Below are 19,680 nucleotides of genomic sequence, written 5' to 3' on the forward strand. Positions count from 1 at the left end.
AGCCTGTGAACCAAACAGTCGTGGGTTTGATTTCCAGTCTAGGGTACATACCTGGGTTGCAGGCTCAGTCCCTGGCCCTGGTCAGGATCATGTGGGAGGTAACCAATCTGTCTCTCTCACATAGATGTTTCTCTCACTCTCTCTCTCCCTCCCTTCCATTCTATCTAAAAAGAAATTAATGGAAAAATATCCTCAGATGGGGATTAACAAAAAATAAATAAAAGTAAATAAAAATGTACTGTTGCTCAACTAAATAGTTATATATAGTTATGATATCAAATGGGATATCCATGAAAAAAGTGTCTTTCCTTTGGAGAGCTGCCACATCCACTTATTTTCATATTCCCAGGTGAGGCTATGGCTTTTAAAATGCAACCAAATTCATTGTTCATTTATACTGTCTATAAGTATGTAAGCAGCAATAAATTAAATATCGTACATGTCAATAGTCAAGCTGCATAATTCAACTGAAAATACACTGAACTCCCATTTGACTTCATAGGTATCTGAGTAACTTCATTAAATTCATAACTTAGCGGACAATGAGAAAAACACAGTGTACTGAGGCATTAAAAGCCTGTCTTGTTTCTCTTCTCAGGCTCTGTTTACATAGAACCTTAGAGGTTTACTTAAAGTTGCAACTTGATCTTGCATGAAACATGCACATCAAACATCTCTAAACCTCCTGATGAAATATCCCCAAGCTGGCTCCTATTGCCCATGAATTTCTTTTCGGACTTAGGATATTTTAAACTTCTCTTACTTTATCTCAGGAAAATAATGTTAAAGAAGCACAAGGGATAGTTATTATTTCTTTGACTCTTCAAATAATATCTTGAAAATTATGACATAACTATAAGACATTCAAAACATATGGGCCAGAAGATCATGAGGGTGTACACACTTCACTTTCATATAAGTTATCCATGTCCCACAGACAGGGAAGCTGTGCTTATCACCTATAAGGCACAAACTAAATGTAGATCATAGGACTATGTCACTGAGGAATCAGTAACCTAGGCAAGAGTACATGTTCTTGTTGGTTATTAAAACAGTCATTGCCACCCTGGCCGGTTTGGCTCAGCTGTTGGAGTGTCGGCCTGTGGTCCAGGGAGACCCAGGTTCGGTTCCCACTAAGGGCACGTACCTCGGTTGCAGTTAGTCCCCAGCCCTGGTTGGGTCGTGTGGGTGGCAACCACTCGATGTGTCCCTTTCACGCTGATGTTTCTCTCTCTCTTTCTCTCTCTTCCTCTCTCTCCCTCCCACTCTATCTGAACAAAAAATGGAAAAATGCCCTTGGATGAGGATAAAAAAAATAATAATAATAATAATTGCCTTAAAAGAACCACAGCAGAGCCCTGGCCGGTTTGGCTCAGCGGTTAGAGCGTCGGCCTGCGGTCCTGAGAGACCCGGGTTCGGTTCCCGCTAAGGGCGCGTACCTCGGTTGCAGTTTGTCCCCGGCCCTGGTGGGTTGTGCGGGTGGCAGCCACTCGATGTGTTCCTTTCACGTCGGTATTTCTCTCTCTCTCTCTGTCCCTCTCTCTCCCTCCCACTCTACCTGAACAAAGAATGGAAAAATGTCCTCGGGTGAGGATAAAAAAAAAAAAAAGAACCACAGCAGAAAAATGGGAATTTATCTGAAGTGATACTTTTATATTACTATGCCCATAAAGTAATTACTATAATGAATATATTGCAATAATACAATTTGTAATATTTGATGAACTAGAAAATATGTCTACTCCCACTACCATTCATTTCCTGGTTTTTGTGAAGTGAGAATAAAATGACCAACTTAAGCTTCACTTCACTAATTTGATTCTGGTTAATGCCCCAAGGGGAGCTATCAGCATGTCTGTTCCAACTGCCTCCTGGGGAACAAGAGAGAAATATTTGGTCTATTAAAAACAAAGGACACATTCACTTCTGTGCTGGCCTGGTGGAGACCCTGTGCTTCCGTTTACAACTGCCAGGTTCATTCAGCTCTTTGATTGCCTTCTATCAGTGTGCTCACAGCCAATCAAGCCAATAGCAGAAGACAATTAAATCCACTAAAACAGAGCAGTTTTATGGCCACACCTGCCTGATATCCCCCAGTCTATTTTCTGCACATGTAATTAACAGTATTCTTTGCCAATAACTCAAACTTCCAGCAGTCATGGATTTTGGTAGTAAGAGCTTTGTTTATTGCCTTGGAGAGAGCCTTGCCTGTGTTTGTGTTCCAGCTGATAACACTTGGCTGTGTGACCTTCAACACATTATTTAATCTCTCTGAACCTCAGTTTCTCTATCTACAAACAATATTACCTGATGAGAATATTGATATAAAAAATCTAACACTCAGCATGTACTCAACCATCATCAGTTCTTTAACAAATATTGCTCAAAACTATGTTAAAATAACTATAACTTTGATTAGATGGGACTTAAATAATAGAAATGAAAATAGACAATGAGCCTGGACGATGTGGCTCACTGGTTGAGCGTCGACTCATGCACCCGGATGTCGCCAGTTCAATTGCCGGTCAGGGCACATGCCCAGGTTGTGGGCCCAGTCCCCAGTGGGGGGCATGCAGGAGACTGCCCATCGATGTTCTCTCTCATAGATGTTTCTCTCTCTCTACCTCTCCTTTCCTCTCTCTCTAAAATCAATAAAGAAAAAAATACTTTTTAAAAAAATAGACAATGATAGTTTCAGAATTGTTGCATTTTAGTTACAAATTAATTTGTCATGTTAGTTTAAATAGTAAATAATTGCAACAAACTTATTCCATCAAATATAAATATGCCTTTATAAAGATATACTGCCCTGATATGAGGTGTCTAAAATAATCAAACTCATAGAAGTAGAGAGTAGAATGGCCGTTGTTAAGAGCTGAGGGAAGGGGAAAACTGAGATGTTCAATGGGTACAAAGTTTCAGTTACACAAGATAAATAAGTTCCAGAGCTCTGCTGTACAACACAGTGCCTCTAGTTAACAATACAATGTCAATAAATTTTTTTAAATTTTTTAAGAGGGCACACAACATGTTAAAAGTTCTTAGCACACACAAAAGTGGGGCCAGCATAAAGGGAAGCATTCTTCACACCGTCTTGGAATGAGAAATCGAAGCTCTTGTGAACATACGCAATCTAGAAGACATAGGCTTGCATATTTCTTCAACAAAAAGCAAGAAATCTGAGAATGCATTAAGATTCTCAATGATCATCCAGAACTGGTACCGAGGTTACAGCACTTGGTTGAAGACCAGACAATACTATGCACTCACCATCTTCCAGTCCATCAAATATGCCAGTGAACAAGACCAATTGCAGCTATCCAACTTCTTTTCCTTCGTATTGGAAAACTACATACATATACATGAGAAAAATTCAGAATTAGTAAATTGACTGTTTAGTTACACTGTCCAGGACAACAAGGACAGACAAGGCTATGTGGGGCTGATAGATGTCCCAGACTCCTATAGTGGCCCTTGGCTGCAATTTCTACTCACATCTACTGATACTGATTTACTTACTAAGACCTTCAAGGAACAACAGATACTTCATGCTTCTTATGTCTTAGAAATGCAGCTATCTGCCCTGGCCAGTTTGGCTCAGCGGTTGGAGTGTTGGCCTGCAGACCAGAGAGTTCCGGGTTCAGTTACCGCTAGGAACACGTACCAAAAAAAAGAAAGAAAGAAATGCAGCTATCTGAAACCAAGAAAGTCCAGAAACAAATGCTGAATCTTATTCACATAAAAACTTGTCCTTCCAGAATGTAGACTGGTGCAACCACTATGGAAAACAGTGTGGCAGTTCCTCAAAAAATTAAAAATGAAATTGCCTTATGACCTAGCAATTCCATTTCCGAAAATATATCTAAAGAAACATAAAACATTAATTTGAAAGAATGTTTGCACACCTGTGTTCACTGCAGCATTATTTACAATGGCAAAGATATGGAAGTAACCCAAGTGCCCATCAATAGATGAGTGGATAAAAAAAAAAAAAAAAATGCTGCAGTACAGCAATGAAATACTACTCTGGCATAAAAAAGAAGGAAATCTTACTTTCTGCATTAGCATAGATGAACCTAGAGGGTATTATGCTAAGTGAAATAAGTCAGACAGAGAAAGCCAAATACCATATGATGTCACTTAAATGTGGAATCTAATGAACAAAATAAAAGACTAGAAACAGACTCCTAGATATGGAGAACAGATTGACAGTTGTCAGAGGGGAGGTGGGTTGTGGGGCTGGGTGAAAAAAATGAAGGATTAAGCAGTACAAATTGGTAGTTATAGAATAGCCACAGAGATGTAGATTACAGCATAGGAAATATAGTCAATAATATTGTGATTAATATGTATGGGGCCTGGTGGGTACCTAAAGCAGCAGGGAGGACCACTCTGTAAAGTACATTATTTTCTAACTACTTTGCTATACATCTGAAACTAATATGAAATAATATTGAATGTAAACTGTAATTGAAAAAAAAAATTTTTTTTTAACTTGTCCCTCCAAAAAGATAATAATCTGTGGTGATCTGCATGGGAAACTAGATGATCTCTTTTTGATCTTCTACATGAATGGTCGCCCCTCACAGAAGAACCCATATGTTTTTAACTGAGATTTTGTAGATCAAGGAAAAAATTTCATAGAGATCCTAATGATCCCATTTGTGAGTTTATCTATCCTGGTGACAGGCACTTGAACAGAGGGAAACATGAAGGGTTTTTTTTATATATATATATAAATATGAGGTATGGCTTCACAAAAGAAGTCTTGCATAAATATAAACTACATGGGGGGAAAATCTTACAAATCTTGGAAGAAGGCTGTGCCTGGCTCCCAATTAATACAATCATTGACAATGAAGTCCTGGTCATACATGGTGGGATTTCAGAGTCCACAGATTTATTTCACTGTATAAAAAGAAACAAAATGAAATCTGTACTGATGTCACCAATTCCAGTAGATGGAGACCATGTTACTGGCCTGAAGAGAAATAAAGTAGGTACACCTTGGGGAGTCAGAACAAATGGATCCCTTTCTGAACAGTTCAAAAAGCATGAGTGGGAACAAGTTTTCAATATTCTGTAGAGTGATCCCAGAGGCAAAAGTGGCTGTATCTAAACACAGGTTGAGGACGGGGCTGCTATTTTGGACCAGATATTACCCCCAGGATCCTTAATAAATACCAGCTGAAGATTCATTAGGTCTCATGAATGTAAGCCCGAAGTGTATGAAGTCTGCCATGACGGGAAGGTTATTACTGTATTTTCTGCTTCTAATTATTATGAAGGGGCAGCAATCAAGGAGCTTACATCAGGCTGGGTTTTGGTACGACCCTTTGATTTTTCCAGTATTATGTAACTAAGACAGTGTGCTTAAGGTCTCTTTATCAAAGGGTGAACGCTATTAAAAGCAGTGCCATCAGGGTGTTAAAAGAGAGAATGATTTCACAAAAAAACTGACCATATTTGTGCTTTCCAACTTTAAGACCACAATAAATCAGAATAACTTTCTACTGGCCAATGGGCTTTTTCCAAGGAGAATGTTTGGAGGCTGAACTTACCATGGAGATCCCCAAGTACTCATCTTGTCACCACAAAGATGAGAATACTGACTGCATGTCCTGTTTCTATGGTACCCATGTTCAAAAGCCTGTGAAAGGGGTTCAGTTAGCTCTAATTGACACTCTGTACAGGTGCCGATCTTACCTACAAATCATCTTGAATGTCACTGACTCTGATCACTGAGGTCTGATCTCCACGGAAGAATTTCATTCCATGTGTAAACTTCTCAATAGTCACTACCATGTGCTCACATTAATAATTCCCAAGTTAATGAGCTCACTGAAAGAACAGACTTAAACAAAGATGGAAGCATCAATTTTAATGAGTTCTTTAATTTCAAAATTTTTTTACTTTTTTTATTTTAGTCTCTGCTTATTTCACTTTATTTTTTTTATTTTTCAATTATAATTTACGTTCAATATTATTTTGTATAGATTTCAGGTGTATAACATGGTGGTTAGTTAATTATATACTTTACATAGTGTTACCCGCCCCACCCCCCAAATATGGTACCCAACTGGCACCATACATAGTTATCGCAATATTACTGACTATATTTCCTATGCTGTACTTTATATTCCCATGATTATTTTTAACTACAAATTTGTACTTCTTAATCTCTTCACCTTTTTCTCCCAGTCCCCCAACCCACCTCACCTCTGGCAACCACCAGAATGTTCTCTGCATCTATGAGTCTGTTTTACTTTTGCTTATGTTGCTCTTTAGATTCTACATATAAGTGAGATCATATGGTATTTGTCTTTCTCTAATTGAACATAATACCCTGTAAGTCAATCCACGCTGTTGTAAAAGGTAAGACTTCCTTCTTTTCATGGTTGAGTAATACTTCATTATATATATGTACCACAGGTTTTTTATCCACTTATCTATTGATGGGCAGTTGGGTTGCTTTCATATCTTTGCAATTATAAAAAACAAATGCAATGAACATAGGGGTGCTTATATTCTTTCAAATTAGTGTTTTGGGTTTCTTCAGATAAATCCCCAGGAGTGGGATCACTAGGTCATACAGCAGTTCCATGTTTAATTTTTTGAACTGCATACTCTTTTCCAGTGCCAAACGATGTCAGGCGCTGCCTATGACCTTCCCTGTACTACCTGTTTGGAGCTACAAAGCGATCCATAGTTTGTGGCTACCTCTGCTGGACCTGGATGTGCATGGGAAGGGCCAAGCTGCACACCAAGGCCAGTTTCCACCAGCACTGAGCCCTGGGACAGGTAGGCAAAAGGCCCACAGCTCCCCAGCTCCCTGAGATCTTCCTCTGACTGCTAGCTGCCTGTGAGGCTCAGTCATAGAAAGAGCCTCTGACAGTACCTGAATTACATGAGGGAGGCTCTGTGAGTCACCATGTAGGGGCAAGTGGTGTTCACCAGACTGAGACAGATTCAAACTTGGCACCAGTGCTGGGCTACAGGCCACTCAGCAACAGCCTCAGAGTACACCCAAGTCAGCTGTCACTCGTGGACCTTTGTGGTGGGGCAGGGTCTCAGATTCATCAGGGTGAAGCCAGCAGTGTTCATTAGGTCTAAACAGACCAAGATTTGGCTGTGTGAAAGGAGGGCTCTATACAGGAATGGTGGTGCCAGTCTGGCATGTGAGGGTAAAATAGCCCCTACCCAAGAGCCACACAACTCCGTTTTTCCCACAGTTTAACCAGACCTCCTGCAGAGTCTTCCAAACTGAGACACCAGGCTGGCCACAGTCGGCTGACAATACTGCAGAGGACAAGCTCGGCAGAGCGGGGTCACTGGGAGTCAGGAGAATGGAGCTCATGGTTCTCCCCTGGTGGGCTATTGGATCTCTGCAGGGGTCTAGCGCACAGTGCTGCTGCTCTGGCCTGCAGGGGCAGGGGCCACTACTCTGGCACTGCAGGCACCCAGCACAATGCTCTGACACACTGTGTTGGGCAGGGAAACGGCCTCCACCCCACAACCACACAACTCTGTCTCTGATTCTTTCTGATTTCGCCCTCAAGGTCCCTTCAAGAAAGTGTATACCACAGTCTTAGGCAGCAGACTCCTCTGCAGGATGTGAGGGGGTAACTTGGCTGCTGAGATATCCCTCCAGATTCTCAGCTGCTACATGTGGGTGCAGGGCCAGCCCTTTTTGTGTCTCTGCCCTTCCTACCAGTCTCAGTGTGGCTTCTTCCACAAATCCTTGGTTATAAGACTTCTGTTCAGCTAGTCTTTAGTTGGTTATTCAGGTTGATTATTCTATAATTTAGTTGTAATTTCAGTTCAGGCATGAGAAGAGGTGAGTGAAACTTGCACCTACTTCGCCAACATCTTCTCTGATTTGTTTTCAAAGGCTTTCCATGTAGTGCATAAATTTGGTAAATTAAACAAATCAAACACCAAGCTTGTTTAATAAGAATTAGGACTTTCCTTCCCTGTAAACACAGTCACTGATACAATCTTTTCCAGGACCCTTGAAATTCATAGTAGTAGAGGGAAGTAGACCTCAATTTCCAGTATGAACAGATGTATAGTGTGGATACTGGAAGTCCCTAGCTGTTATTGGGAAAACTAGGTTAAACATAAGCTGACAGATTTAGCTCCAGTAGTAGGACTCACACATTTCTAGGTAGAATCTGGGTTTGAGCCTAGTGTTGGTCTATTGGATGTCATCTAACCAGAACAGAGCAGTTTGGAAACATATTGTAAGGAGCCTACAGAGCACCAGAAAAAAAGTACACCATCTGTGAGTGGCCAAGGTTAGGAGGAAGAATGCCAAAGTATTAATGGAATAAACTATTTCCATCTTTTAAAAAAGTTGGAGGAGAGGCATGAGGGAACTTTTGGAGGTGATGGATGTTTATTACCTAAAATGTAGTGACAGTTTTAGGGGTGTATGCATATATGTTCAAACTTATCAGATTGTATACGTTAAATATGCACAGTTTTTGTATACTAATTATACCTCAATAAAGTGGTTTTTCAAAAAGAGAGAGAGCCTGGCTGGTACAGCTCAGTGGATTGAGAGATGTCCTGTGGACTGAGAGGTCCCGGTTCTATTCCTGGTCAGGGCACATGCCCGGGCTGCAGGCTCAATGCCCATGTGAGGGGCGTGGAGGAGGAAGCCAATGTTTCTCTCTCACACCAATGTTTCTTTCTCTCTTCCTCTCTCGCTCTAAAAACTTCAATAAAAACATATTTAAAAATAAATAAAAAGAGAAAGAAAGAAATAGAAACACTTAGAAAGCCTGTCCCATAGCAGCTGCTCTCTACCACAGCTATGTAAGAGTACATCTGGTGACTAGAAAGCTCTATTGTCTCCGTTTGCTGCTTTCTCTAACTGACAGGAGCCTGTTTCCTTTCCTTCTGTTTGCCTTACCCAACTGTTCATTCCAGAATCAGCTTGGACATATCCTCCAGCAAACCATTCCCTGAGTGCTCTCTCTCACATGCTCCCTGTTCATACCTGTAAGGTTGCACTTAAGAGTTTCTTGTAGTTTAACTCCCTTGATAGGACCATGTCTTACTTATCTTTGTATCTCTAGTATCTACCCGGCAGTGTCTGGTACATGGCAGGTGCCCAATAATGACTGCTGATTGAACAGACACTGGCTTACAGTCAGGGAGATGGAAACAAATTCTGACTCTACCACTTACCTGTCTGCCTTTTCTAATACTGTGACTCTATATAACCTCATTAGTCATGCTCTTATAAAAATAAACAGAATTGCCTGGCCAGTGTGGCTCACTGGTTGAGCGTCGACCCATGCACCAAGATGTCGCCAGTTCAATTCCTGGTCAGGGCACATGCCAGGTTGTGGGCCCAATCCCCAGTTGGGGGCATGCAGGAGGCAGCCAATCGATGTTCTCTCTCATTGATGTTTCTATCTCTCTCTCCTTCTCCCTTCCTCTCTCTCTAAAATCAATTAAAAAAAGAAAAATATATATAAATAAACAGAATGATTAAAGAATACCAAGAAAGACAGGAATTACATCTGTTTTCATATTAATAATAGTCACTGCCACCGAAGCACTGTCATTCAAAGTCACTGCTTTTCAATATAGGCAGGGCAGAGTGGCACACTGAACTAGACATTTGTTCTTCAAAGAATCATTTGAGTAGCTTCTCCTATGAAGGATAAGCATGTACATTTCTTCTGGGAGAAATACTTGTGCCTTATAATAGAAACACTTGTGCCTTAACAAGTCAGACACCTCTGGAATAAGTTACCTGTGGAAAGGGGTAATCTAGGTTAGCAATCTGGGCTCAAAAGGCCTTGAGATTTGGAAGTCAGAAGGCCTGGTAATAGCACAACCCATACTGATGCTAGAAGTCTCTCAGGACCCAGCCATCATAGCACTTAAGTCCATACTCAAATGTTCCAAACTAAAGAATATTTGAGTATGGACTTAAGTACTATCTTGGAGCCCAACTGTGAGGCCCCACAGTGGTTTTCAGAGGAACCTGGACCATTATCATATTGCAGAGGGGAACATCAGCATTCATGGGACACAACAGAACCCATGTCAAAAGCAGTGTCATGAGTTAATAGGAAGCAATGACCAGGATTCCTATTTCCTTTTAATTCTGGCATTGGAAGGAAAAATAACCTTTCCCTTAAATTGAACAAAGTAAGCCTTGGTACTTCTTTTTTTTTTAATTATTTTTATTAATTTATTTTTGTTACAGATGTTTCTCCTTTTTCCCCCATTGACACCCTCCTCTCCATCACCCCCTTACCCCGTCCCCAGCTTTGTTGTCTGTGTTCACTGGTTATACATACATGCACGTAAGTTCTTTGGTTTATCTCTCCCCTCCCCACCGACCCTCTCTTCTGGGGTTTGTTAGTCTATACCCTATTTCTATGTCTCTGGGTCTATTTTGTTCATCAGTTTATTTTGTTCATTATATTCCACAAATAAGTGAGATCATGTGATATTTGTCTTTCTCTGCTTGGCTTGTTTCACTTAAGATAATACTCTCCAGGTCCCTCCATGTCGTCTCAAAGGATAAGGGATCTTTCTTTCTTACAGCTGCATAGTACTCCATTGTGCATATATACCAAAGCTTTTTTAATCCACTCATCTACTGATGAACACTTAAGCTGTTTTCAGATCTTAGCTAATGTAAATAGTGCTCCTGTGAACATGGGGGTACATATATTCTTTCTGATTGATGTTTCAGGCTTCTTAGGGTATATTCCTAGAAAAAGGATCACTGGGTCAAATGGCAGTTCAATTTTTAAATTTTTGAGGTAACACCATAGTGTTTTCCATAAGCCTTGGTACTTTTTAGAAATTTTAAAGTGAGGTTAAAAGCCTCAAGGCAAACACTGGACATATTCCTACTAGAACACTTGGGGACTTAAACAATTAATTCGACAAAATTAAGGTGACATGACCATATGTGTACCCTGAATTTTAAAAGTAAGTTATATAGTTTCTGCCGACACAATGGCCAGATCCTTAAGAAAGGAGCAAGCACTGACATGCTAGAAGACGCTGTGCTGGCGGGAAACATGCATCGACCCCTCAGCAGCAGGAACTGCCACTCTCTGAAACCATATATTGTTTATTTTCTTCTGTGTTTGATTTCCAGATAAGAAGGAAACCTAGCCATTTCCCATTCCCAGTGCCAATTTAAATTATTTTTTAACAAACGTTAATAGAGAAAGGTGTATGACATCTTCACACAAAAAACACTGAGGTATTTCACAACTGTTATGCAAAAGGAACTAAATGGAAGGAAGGATAACCATTCCCATGACATCTCTCATGTGTTGGACAAATTTATCTAAAAAATAAGGGGCAGGTATTAAAAGGTAAAGGGGTCAATATATAGTGACAGAAGATTTGACTTTGTGTTACAGAACTGTACACTGAAACCTATATAATTTTATTAACCAATGTCACCCCAATTTAATAATAAAAAAGTAAGTGGAGCCCAGCTGGTGTGGCTCAGTGGTTGAGCATCGGTCAGGACACATGCCCAGGTTATGGGCCTGATCCCCAGTAAGGGGAGTGCAGGAGGCAGCCAAACGATGTTCTCTCTCATCAATGTTTCTATCTCTCTCTCTCTCTCCCTCCCATCCTCTCTCTCTAAAAATCAATAAAGAAAAAGAAAATTTAAAAAAAAAAGAGAAAAAAAAGTAAGTGGAAGAGAACCCATTGAAAAGAACAGGCAATTGAGGGAGGCAAGGGTGCTCTGTGGGGCCATGCTCTGCCACATTTAACTGCCACATGCACCTTGAAGAAAGCATGGGTGCTAGACACTACATCAAGCAAGAACTCCAGGAGGGGCTTACTCCTCCTAGCTCCCATCTAGGGGAGAATGCTAAGCTTGACCACATACAGGGGCACTGCTCATTCTGAGAGCACCCTACCACACCAGAAAAAGTGATCATTGCTCTGGTTGAAGTCTGACTGCCACAAAAAAAAAAAAAACATGGAAATAAATACTGGTTCTAGCTCCCACTCTTTTCCAACTAGGATGCTAGATCTCTAAACTAATTGGCAGCTCAAAGCTCTATAGACAACCTAACATTTCCTTTCTTCTTTAACTATGCCCGACATATTCAAACAAGGATCCATATTCCCTCCATCAGACCCATTTCAACTACCAGTAGAGGACAGATATGGACATTCTTCTCTAAGATAGGCAAAAAGGAGAGGGGAAAATCACCAAACATGGAAAGTGATAACGCAAATCAAATGAAGGGGAATGAAAAGGAACAACCTAAGAAAACAGAATAAATGCACACCTTTAAAATTTGTGACCACAAGAAATGGAAGAAAATTTTAGGTATTTCCCAATATATGTTCTCAAAAGAAGAATCCAGAGAAAAGCACACATACATGAAACCACAACAGACCATCAAAAAGTCACAATATGCTGACATCAGAAAAATCTAAATAATGAAAATGTATAGTGAAAACACTAAATGGATGTAGTAAGTAGCTGTTTCAGTCCTTCTAAAAATGTACTCAGGATTATAAAAGTCAAACTCAAAATATTCTCCTATAAATGCAGAAGAAATTAATAGGCTAATTTAATAAAAGACAAGATGAGATAATGGGAGATCAGGAGCAAATAGGGAGAGGAGGGAGGAAGTAAAAACATTCTACGTGTCTCATTTCCCACAGGCTGAAATGGGCTCAGAAGAGCTAATGTTGCTCCTCTCTTAACAACTCCAAGTTCAAAGTCATCTTGTCAGTAGCTTGAAATCAGCCATGGGGGAAACATTTACACTACAGAACTCAAAAATGCTACAAATAACACTTTTTTTAGAGAGCCACTACTGTCCCACAGGGTATAGTCAGTAGGCACTCTGTGTGTGTGTGTGTGTGTGTGTGTGTGTGTATTTTTATATTGTGGTAAAACATACATAACATAAAATATACCATTTTGGCTATTTTTAACCATGCAATTCAGTGACATTAAGTACATTCACAATATTATGTAATCATCATCACCATCTTTCTTCAGAAATTTTTCATCATCCCAAACTGTAATTCTGTAAACAGTATATAATAATCTCTATCCTCTATCCCTCAACCCCTGGCAACCACTATTCTACTTTCTCTCTCTCTCTCGTTTTTTGTTTTTTTTAATCTTCAACTGAGGAAATGTTTCCATTTATCTTCAGATAGAGTGGGAGGAGGAGAGAGAGAAAGAAACATCTATGTGAGAGAGATACATCAATTGGTTGCCTCCCCTACAACCCTGACCAGGGTACAAACTGCAACTAAAGTACGTGCCCTTGACCGGAATCGAACCCACAACTCTTTGATCTGAGGGCTGACACTTTAACCGCTGAGCCAAACTAGTGAGGACTTTCTGTCTCTTTTAAATACCTCATGTAAGTGGCATCATACAGTATGACTGATGTCCTTACAAAAAGTGGAAATCTGGACTCACAGATAGAAGACAATGTGAAGACGTAGGGAGAACACCATCTGCAGAGTAAGGACCACCTCAGGCTATTGAAAGCCAGGAGAGCAGAATGAAACAGATTCCCCCTCACAGCCCTCAGAAGGAACTAACCCTGCTGACAACCTAATTTCTGACTTCCAGCCTCCAGAACTGTGAGATAATAAATGTCTAGTGTTTAAGCCACCAACTTGTTGTACTTTATTATAGTAGCCCCAGAAAACTAATACAACATCAAAATAAAGATCAATTTAGCCCTGGCCAGTTTGACTCAGCAGTTAGAGCGTCACCCTGTGATCCAGAGAGACCCGGGTTCGGTTCCAGCTAAGGGCATGTACCGTGGTTGCAGTTTGTCCCCGGCCCTGGTTGGGTCATGCAGGAGGCAGCCACTCGATGTGTCCCTTTCACATTGGTGTTTCTTTCTCTCTCTCTCTCTCTCTCTCTCCCCCCCCCCCCTCTCTCTCTTCTTCTCCTCTCTCCCTTCCACTCTATCTGAACAAAAAATGGAAAAATGTCCTCAGGTGAAGATAAAAAAAAAATAAGAAAGATCAATTTAAAACCTGGTGGACCATTCAAAACCAGATCAGTAATCCAGAGATCTAGGTAAAAAAGAGTCCTTCGAGGTGATATGTCAAAGAAGGCAAGCACTGGACAGAGATGATTAGATGAAGTTAAAGGGATTAAGGAACAGGACCAGGAACAATCTCAACAAAACCAAAGAGGTGAGGTCCACTTCATGAACATGGATTTAGCACCCACTATGGCCCAGGCACTCTCCTAGGTTCTGGGATACAAAAGTGAATGAGCTCCCGCTAGACTTTTGGCAATACAGTGTGCCAAGATAGCAGTAAGCAGGTGCTTTGGGATCCAAGGGGTGAAGGATGCTCGCACACAACCTGGGATTTGAAGAAGACTCCCTTGAGAATAGGATATTTAACCTTAATCTGGAAGGATGAGAATTGGCAGGGTAGACTACAATATGTCTATTCTCATAAAGAATCAAGGGGCTTCTTGGTACTGTGTTGCTATTATGTAATAGGATGTGATTTAAAAAAAAAAAAAAAAAAGGAAGAGGCACAATCTTCACACACATTTGAAAGTAAAGCACCCAAGAGTGGCACCTCTATAGCTGGAGAGCACCTACAGGAATAACCAATTAAAGCAGCAGCCACAGCCCTGGCCGGTTTGGCTCAGCGGTTGGAGCATCCGCCTGCAGTCCGGAGAGACCCGGGTTCGGTTCCCGCTAAGGGCATGTATCTCGGTTGCAGTTTGTCCCCGGCCCTGGTTGGTCGTGTGGGTGGCAGCCATTCGATGTGTCCCTTTCACATCGATGTTTCCCTCTCTCTCTCTTCCTCTCTCTCCCTCCCACTCTATCTGTACAAAAAATGGAAAAATGTCCTTGGGTGAGGATAAAAAAAAAAAAAAAAAAGCAGCAGCCACATTACAGAGCAGAGGGAACCATGGCCAGTGGCAGTAACTGACCCCAACATTGAGAACATGAGACCAGAAAGGGAATTAAACTGCATGTGGAAATCAGTTGTATTTGCTCAAAATACATGTGAGATGCCCCACACCAATACCACCTTTCAGAACTAACAGAAAAACATAGAGGACTTTGTAGGGGCATATGACAGCAAGTAGTAGCAAGCCAGAGAAACCAGGAGTAAAAATAAAAGTAATACAGATATCACAGAGATGTGGTAAAAAATAAAGAAAGAACAAAAGATAATATTTCAAAGAAACTGCAACTGAGATATACTACCTCCATTCCATCTATCAATGTTTGGTCCAATCTGCATTTGTGTTTACTTTATCATCTTGTGTTAATTTGACATCATTAACACTTACCAATATTCATTTCTTGAAAGCAACCTATTTTGAGAATGATGGTTCCATACACAAATGAGGCTGTTATAACGAGTAACAATCTAATGGGGATCACAGCGGCTGCCACCGTGAGCACAGACAGGCACGGCTTGGACCTCCTTTGTGCTGCAGCGCTCTGCTAATTGGGTCTAATGGAGGAGTTTGAAGTATTCTCCTTCTGTTTTCCTAATGATGTTAACATCTTCATGAGGTTAATGAAATCATTAACACAAGCCAATTGTGAATGGCTTCATGTATAATATAAAACCATCTAATCTCAGTCTTATGCAAACATTAGGGATTACTATTGTTGTGGTGGTTTTGTATTTGTATTTGTTACTGTGTAAAACATCAGGGTTTTTTTTTTATTATTATTCTTAGGGCCAGAATTAGAAACTACCAAGGACCTGATCCACTTCAGAGATTCCAAGACTGCTAGGTGGACACCAGCTGGAGATGTTTAGGGATATAACCCTGATTTGGTCATATCCTTTATGGTCTCTACTGTCCCCTGCTGGCTTACAGAGGGAGGAGCAGATCTCCAGCAACCCCTTGGGAAATGGAAAGCACAGAAGACAAGACAAAATATGAACAGCTATTATTTACTATCACTATGTGCTTTCTAACTTAATAGTTACAACTTTCCCATGGTTGGTTTTGTTATTGCCATTTTACAGATAAAGAAACCTAGGCTTGAATAGTAAACCACATTAACCTAAGGACACAGGGCTTGTGAGTGGCAGATCCAGAATAAGTCATGAATCTGTCTAACAACTGTTGTTACACTCCCACTGGGAGACATGGCATAGTGAAAAGTACATATACTTTACAACCAGATAAACTTGGGTTTTGATTTTAATTCTCCAACTTAAGCTGTTTAAGATAAACTTAAACAAGTTGTTAAATGCATTTAAATTTGCTGAGCTCGGTTTTTTCATCTGGAGAATGTGAATCACCATACCTACTTTGGAGGATTATTATGCAGTTGATGATAAAGTTGGCAAAGCACAGGACCTGAAATACAATGGCTGCCCAATAGATGGCGGTGCCATTTGGGGACAGAGACAGAGTTGAGAAGGATCTCCTTTGCTGTGTCTCAGTGGTTGCTTCATTGAGGTTCCCAGGAGGTTTGCAACTCAAGTCTCTGGCTCAAAAAAATACTAGAACATTCAAATAATGATGCCAACACATCTGAAAAGCTCCATAACACTTATAAACCACTTTTGTGTATATTTTATTTGATCTTCACAAATAGGGACCTATAAATGCATAAATATGCCATAAATAATTGAGGAAACTCACAACAGGCCCAGTATTACATTACACACATGAAATATATCTTCAATCTATAAGTTGGTATTATTTTCCCTATGGTCTAGATGAGGAAACTGAGGCTCAGAAAGGCTAAGTAACTTTCCCAGAATTGCACTGTACTAAATAGCAGAGCTAAGACTTTAACACTGACCCCTCTAACCACAAAGCTCATTTCTCCCAACCACTAGCCTATATTGCCATTTTCTGAAGTAGGTAGGGCAAGAATTACATTTCCACTGTATACATGAGAACATTCTGACCCATATAAGGGTAAGCAACTTGCTCAAGAAATCACAAGTTGTATTTGAGAAAATTAGGCCTGAATAATGACCATGGAGGGGTGTCTGCAATCTAGATAAGTTCCTTGTCCCTGAAGAAGACTATAATGAGGTAAGATGATCATTCTCCTGGTATAATACAGAGAACACTATGAATCAAATAAATTGCATGTTTTATTTGTCACTAATATTCTTTTCAAACTTTGATTCTATAACTCCATTCTTAATGTAGAAGATCTCAGTATTAAGACTATAATAATTTTTATTAAGATAAATATAAAGCAACACTGGAACAAGAAGGTTCCACGTGTGTTGGATTTACAATATGACAGCTGGGAGGAAACTTTGTGAAGCCAGTCAGTGTCCAAAAGCATTAATGCTCAAAGATAAATTAATAATAAGAAGAAAATAACAATTATTCACTGAAACTGAAATAAATATTATCTCTGCAAATCTGGCCCAGCACTTTCACTATAAATTAAAATGTATGATAAATCACAAATAAATTGAATGGACGTCTGCAGCAGAAATTAAATTACCAAAGGAAAACTATACATTTGCGGGAATTTTATGAACATAGAAATCACTATAAGAAATGGCTTTTCTTGGGATTCATTTCTTATTTAAAATTTTTTAAAGAACAAATGTGATGCCTTCTACTCATTAGCTCCTTTTGAATATTATGTACTTTCTAAGAACTGGACTGTGAGGAAAGGTAAATCCAGAAAATGTCATTGTCATAGTGTCAGATACATAAGGACATTGCAACATAGGGAACAGAATACATAACCATAATGTCTAATTACAAATTGATCAAGTTTTGGATACAAATCTGAAACTTGTAGCCATGGCATAAAATGAAGCTCAGATGAGTTATGACTATCATAATATCAGAATGGAAAAGAAGCCTTTATAAATATGAACTTTCTCATCTTTAAAGATGGCTTAGGTTTCTATATATAAAAATCTTCTTTGTATTTAAAATGAACAGTGAGAAGGGTGTAAATAATATATAAATACAAATAAAATAATATTGTATTTCCTAAAAGTTATATTTAAATGGAAACTTTAGTTACTGGAGATCTTTCTATTTTAAATAAACCTATAGCATGCCCCTTTCCCTTTATAAAGTAAAAAATAATGTACAGATCTTATTGGTTTATTTTTATTTTAAATTTCTATATTTCCTGTTAACATAAATATTTATATTTCTTCAAACAAGACTTCCAAGGTCTGAAAGTGTGGGGTTTTTTTATAACCCTCATCCGAGCGTATTTTTCCATTTATCTTCAGATAGAGTTGAGGGTGGGGGAGGAAACATCAATGTGAGAGAGACACATCAACTGGCTGCCTCCCGCACCACCCCGACCAGGGCTGGGGATAAACCGCAACTGAGGTACGTGCCCTTCACCAGAATTGAACCCTAGACTCTTTGGTCCGTGGGCTGACACTCTAACCACTGAACCAAACCCACCAGGGCTGAGATTGTATTAATTGAGAAAAGTGTGCCTTAAACACGAACTTTCCTGCTTTTCAACGAGAGTTACCCCTTCAGTGACCACAGCCTAAAGACACACTTGGCCATTCAGCAACGCTGAGCCAGGAAATAAACCCCTATGGGTCACCACAACATAAGGACAACACAGAAAGATGGCAAGTGTCCTGGAGCTAAGAAGGAAATCTTCCATCTATTACAAGATTCTTTTAATGTAGGGGAGAAAGGGGGAGTCATCTTGACAACAAAGAACATCCCAAATTCCCAGCCTTTCCTCTCCAAACCCATGCCATCTCCGGACCAATTAAAGAGGCATAATTTTATCCTAGACACAATACTCCCTTCACAGCTTATTATTTCTGCCATCTCCTTCCCATTCCTGTTGATGGTATGGTATATGAACGCCTCTCCTCTATCTCCAACAGTGAGTCTCCGACAAACAGGCAAATATAGCTATTGTTTTAGTTGTTTCTTGAGACATATAGAAAAGGGGATAAGGAGAGTTCCCATTAGAAAAGCCAAAGTGGACCCAGGTGTTCTCCATACCTGAAATTGGACATGACACCTAAAAGCAGGCAAATAGGCCCAGAGTGTCCATGTGTCAGAACAAAGCCTTCTCTTTCCTCTAGCAAGGAAGCTTTCAGAACCCAGTCAGTACAGTAGCTGTCTACCAGGCCAGAAAAAATGTCCAGCCTCAGTCTTTGCCATATGTGAGGATACCTTTGACATTTTAGTGTATACTTTTATCTGAATGAATATACTCCTTTCTTTTAGAAAAGAAAACTGAGGAAGATGTTTTTATTTTCAGAAATCCTTAAGGAATGAAATCAACCCAAGCAACCTAGAGAGGGAAATCAGTAAATCTCACCCCAGAGTTTAAGATTCCAGTGTACATTAGCTATGATCTGGGAGAGAAGTGTGGCAGACATTCATTTGCCCTCTACATGGTCTCAGAATATCACTGGAGCGGAGACAACATTTCATACCAGGACTCCAGGCAGACCTGAGAAGATTGTCTTCTGCCTCTACAAACAAAAAGTCTAACTCAGGCCCAGCCGGTGTTGCTCAGTGGTTGGGCGTCAACCCATTCACCAAGAGGTCACCAGTTCAATTACTGGTCAGGGCACATGCCCGGGTTGTGGGTCTGATCCCCATTGGTGGGGGGGGGGGAGTGTGGAAGGTAGCCAATCGATGTTCTCCCTCATCAATGTTTCTATCTCTCGCTCCCTTCCTCTCTCTAAAATCAATAAAGCAAAAAA

At 40.1% G+C, this 19,680-nt stretch overlaps 1 pseudogene; it reads left to right on the forward strand.

Moving 5' to 3' along the window:
- LOC118630060 overlaps positions 1–19,680 on the forward strand; it is a 53,525-nt pseudogene that overhangs the window by 2,502 nt on the left and 31,343 nt on the right.

Source organism: Molossus molossus, unplaced genomic scaffold, assembly GCF_014108415.1.
Source record: "Molossus molossus isolate mMolMol1 unplaced genomic scaffold, mMolMol1.p scaffold_m16_p_14, whole genome shotgun sequence".
Classification (NCBI taxonomy): domain Eukaryota; kingdom Metazoa; phylum Chordata; class Mammalia; order Chiroptera; family Molossidae; genus Molossus; species Molossus molossus.